We start from the raw sequence: 4,907 nt of genomic DNA on the forward strand, positions 1-4,907 counted from the left end.
ACAGGCTAGTTGTAGAAAAAGGCCTTTTAGGAAAAACTAGCTAGTTTGGGGAGTAGAGACAGAATAAAATATTTTAAAAATAAATCTAGTCATCAGGGAAATGCAAATCAGACCTAACAAGAGATAACAACCACTTCACGCCCAGTGGAATGGCTATAATTAAAAAGGTGATAAAAAATGTTAGGATGTAGTGAAACCAGAACCCTCCATCCACTACTGGTAGTAATATAAGATGGTTCAGCCAATTTGAAAAACAGTGTGGTAGTTCCTCAAAACGTTACAAAGAGTTGCCAAACACTGCATTACCTTTTGACCCAGCAATTCTACTTCTAGGTATATATTCAAGAGAAATGAAAACATATGTCCACGCATAAACTTGTACATGACTGTTAATGGAAGCATCATTCATAATAGCCAAAAAGTAGAAACAACCCAATGTCTACTAGGTGATGAATGGACAAATTGTGACATATCCACACAATGGAATATTATTCAGCAATAAGAAAGAATGAAGCACTGATTCATGCCACAGTATGGATGAATCGTAGAAACATTATGCTAAGTGAAAGAAACCAGTCATGAAAGCCCAACATATGGTATGATTCCATTTATGTGAAATGTCTAGAATAGGAAAATACATAGAGACAGAAGGTACATTAGTGGTTGCTTGGGGGGGGGAAGAAGGATAGCTAAAGGGTATGAGACTTTTTTGAGGTTATAAAAATGTTCTAAAATTGATTCTGCTGATAGTTGCACAATTTTGAATGTACTAAAAATCATTGAAGTGTGCACTTTATTTTTTTATAAAATTGAAGTTTTATTATTATTTTTATTTCAAGAGAGATAGGAAGTGAGCAGGGGAAGGGCAGAGAGAAAGGGAGACAGAATCCCAAGTAGGCTCCACACTGTCAGCACAGAGCCCAATGCAGGGCTTGAACTCGTGAACTGTGAGATTATGATTTGAGCTGAAATCAAGAGTCAAGTTGCTTAACTGGGCCACCCAGGCACCCCTGAAGTCTACACTTTAGATAGATAAATTGTATGATATATGAATTACATCTCAATAAAGCTGTTAGAAAAATAAAATCACCAAACATTAGAATAATTTATAGTGCATTTGGGTTCAAATTACAGTCTTTGTGGTTCTTGGGTTGTTTATTAAATCTCATGAGATTATTTTTAGAAGGAAAGTCTGCGTAGCATGGTTGTTAAAGAGCAAGGCTTTGGAATCAGACCTGGATCAGTTTGTGGCTTCAATACTTTAAAGCTGTTTGTCTTTGAGCAAATTATCTCACCTCTGGAAGACTCCATTTCCTAAATTGTTGGGGATAATAATACGAGTCTCTTAGGGGTATTGCTAGAGGCCCATAGTTAGTGTGCAGTTAGTGTTAGCCACACTTGATGATAAAACAACAGTTGACTTCCCATTGGTGTGATTATTTGAAACAGGGATAAACAAATCTTTTCTGTGAACCGGGCACAGTGCAGAATAACTGGAATGCAGAGAAGATATTTCATCAAATATTTATGAAGTGGCAAGCACTCAATAGAGGGAGTTGGGGGTGGGGATTGGGGGTGAAATAAGACGTATCTCTTTCAGGAGTTTACCGTCTGCTAGGTTGCACTCTGTACAGATTATTTTAATATTAATATGGTTTTAAGATATGAGTTTTTACCAAGTATACAGGAACAACAGGAGAGGCCAGTGAAAGGAATTCATGGGCGGGTACATTAGAGAAGACGACACTCAAGCTCACTTTTGAAGAATGAGAAAATTTTGCTTGAAAAAGGCCAAAGGGCTTCCCTAGCAGCAAAAACAGTGCAAGCAAATGCCTAAAAAGCCTATTTATATGTCAGCTCTCAAACTCACATCTCCTAAATTCCAGGCTTCTATATCTAGTGCAAACTCAAAACCTTCACTTGGTTTTGGCTCATAGGCTTCTTAAACTCTCCCTCACCACATGGTCCGCTGATAGCTTTCCTCATCTCCAGTGATGGCAACTCTAACCTTCTGTTTGCTCCTGCCAGAATCCTTGGGGTTACTCTCAACTACTTTCTTTGTTTCATTCCCACAATCGACTTGTCAGGAAATCCGCTTGGCTCTACCTTTAAAATATAGGCAGACTCTGAGTTGTCAAACCTGTTACTGCTACCGCCCTGGGCTGAGTCACTATCAGCTCTTGTTCACTTCTACTTGTGCCCAGGTACATTTTTTCCCCCTTTCATAGTTTATTGTCAACCAGGTGCATTCTCTAGACAGCACCCAGAGTGATTTTTTTTTTTACATAGAAATGCGATCATGATACTTCTCCGCCTAAAACTTCTATTTCAGAATGAAAGCTGGGGTCCTTGCAAGGGCCGACAAAACCCTTCCATGATTTTGCCCCACACCTCCCTTTGCCTTTCTATTCACTTATTCACCCTTGACTTCATTTGGCCCTCTGATTTTGGTTGGTCACAGTAGTGGTTTACAGTTTTATTTTTCTCCTTGTACTATTGAAAAGAGAATATAACTAGGCAGATGCTGTGGTTTCTTGCTCTACAAGCACCCCTTGTGTGACTCCTTGCTTGCTTAAGAATTCACATACCTGTAGGACCCCGGCAGGCTTGGATGTCCTCCATACCTAGGAGGAGGCAAATGCGGAGCCACTGAATGTTTCTAAAGTAGGTCATATTTGCATTTAGATTGTTTCACTTTCAGCATGGGGAATGGATTGAAGGGGGAACTCCATTGCAAGCAAACAGTGGAAGAGGGACATTTGGGAAGTTTTTACAGCACTCCAAATAGGGCCTGTGCTAAGGCGATGGTTGTTCATGGGAGTGGAGAGAAGATTCCAGATTCTAGAAACACTTTAATGTAGAATTGACAGGACCTAGTGCTTGGCTAAATACAGGGTTTCTGGCTTGAGTCACTTGGTAAATGAACTTACTGAACACGGGATTTACCAAGAAAGATGAAATTCGAAGATAATGAATACAGAAAATGTAGATATCCTTTCGAATATGTTGATTTGAAAGCATCCAAGGAAGAACTACCACCGTGTATGTACAGCAAGCAACTGGATTTCAGGTTCTTAGGCTCGGGGGAACCTGAGGTGGAAATCTGGTTGGGCGGGAAACTGGAGTTAACGTGACTTTCCTAAAAATCTCCTTCCCTTCTTCCTCCTAATCCTAAACCAGAAGTACCGTTTTTCTTTTTTTTCGAATTTCACTTTTTAAAGTCTCCGGAATACACACTATGTGCATACTCAATTTATTGAGTCAACATTCTCCGCGGGGAATTTTTAAACCTTAGATATCTTGAAGATGCCACAGTCATGGGGCGCCTGGGTGGCTCAGTCGGTTAAGCGTCTGGCTTCGGCTCAGGTCATGATCTCAGGGTTCGTGGGTTCGGGCCCCCTGTTGGGCTTTGTGCTGACAGCTCAGAGACTGGAGCAGGTTTCAGATTCTGTGTCTCCCTCTCTCTCTGACCCTCCTCTGCTCATGCTGTCTCTCTCTCTGAAATAAATAAAATTTAAAAAATTAAAAAAAAAGAAAATGCCTCAGTCATAACCGACTGGAGCAAAAATGTAGGGGCAGGTCACGTTCCTAAAGCACACGAACATGTAACTTTTTGTACAGGCATTTGCACACAGCCGTCGGTGAGCTCCGGCGCTGTGTGTGGCTCTGCCCCCTTCAGGATCAAGAACACTCCTGGCGCCCCCACTCCCCTTTCTTCCTCCTTTTCTCAGGACCAGCCCATCAGGGCCGCTCTCCCGCCCCCACTCGCCAGCGGATCCTTTCTTACTAGGAGCCACCACATTTCCTGGACGGGGCGGCCGGGATTTTGCTTTGGGGGAACAGGCCCGAGTCGCGGTTACCACAGGAACGAGGCCCCTCCGGGGAAGGCCGCGCGGNCTCCATAGCAACTCCGCCGCGGCGGGGGCCACGCGCGCGGCTCTGCGTCGGCGTCCGCTCCCCGTAGGCGTCCGCTCCCGTCCGGCTCGCGTCCGGCTCCCGCTCCCGGGGAGAGAGGGGTGCTGCCGGGNCGTCTTATTTTGTCTTGCTTAATTCTCCGTTTTGCAGCTGGAATAATGGAAGCCTACAAGGTTAACTCCGAGGTCACAGTGAATTAGTGACCAAGCTGGATTCCAGAGGCCTTTCCTCCCCACTTCCACCTTGAATTCCAACTTAAAATTCAATCCATGTGCAAAGAATGAACAGAGGGCCAAACTTTTAGGGAGCTCGCCCATGTATAAAGCAGGGCTAGGTGCCGTCTCAAATTATTTCATTTACTTTAGAAGGAAATCAGCGTTGAGTGAGATAATGCCATGTTTTATCTTGTTTCAGAGCCACCAGATATTACGGAAGAAGAATTTGTAAGTACAATTAGCGGGCTTCCCCCCCCCCCTTGGCTCTTTGAAAATAGCAAATCATAGATTGTAGAAGAAAGCTATAGGATGTCTTTTCTCCTTCTTGCCAGATGAATATAATAGAAGCTTTGGTTTGGCAACAATGGTGCTGAGTACAAGACCTTTTTACATTCTTTAGCAGGTACATTTTTAAAGGTCAATTGATTTTTATTGTGGTTGCTATTTACTGTTAACATTCTTTTACATAAATGACCTCATTTAATTTCTCTAAACTCTTTAGTGGCTCCATGAGAGGGAGATTTTATCTCTGGTTTTATTGTGATGTGGCTGTGCAGCTGATTGAAAACAAGTGGTCAATTTATACTGATAATTACTTAAAAAGTATGCTAAGTGGGGGCACGTGGGTTGCTCAGTCGGTTAAGCGTGGGACTCTTGGTTTCAGCTTGCCTCATGATCCCGCAGCTTCATGGGTCCAAGCCCCACCTCAGACTCTGTGCTGGCAGCCCAGGGCCTGTTTGGGATTCTCACTCTCTCTTCTCTCTACCCCTCCCCCAC

The 4,907-nt window shown here is 43.1% G+C and overlaps 1 long non-coding RNA gene across 1 annotated transcript; it reads right to left on the minus strand.

Moving 5' to 3' along the window:
- Positions 1-3,230: 3,230 nt before the first annotated feature.
- On the minus strand, positions 3,231-3,895 carry LOC144218390 (uncharacterized). Its single transcript, XR_013331146.1, has 2 exons — positions 3,788-3,895; positions 3,231-3,498 (listed from the first exon to the last, which is right to left on the minus strand). It is a non-coding gene; the product is annotated as an uncharacterized LOC144218390 (long non-coding RNA).
- Between the last annotated feature and the right edge of the window lie 1,012 nt (positions 3,896-4,907).

Source organism: Crocuta crocuta, unplaced genomic scaffold (assembly GCF_008692635.1).
Source record: "Crocuta crocuta isolate KB4526 unplaced genomic scaffold, BGI_CrCroc_1.0 scaffold39, whole genome shotgun sequence".
NCBI lineage: Eukaryota > Metazoa > Chordata > Mammalia > Carnivora > Hyaenidae > Crocuta > Crocuta crocuta.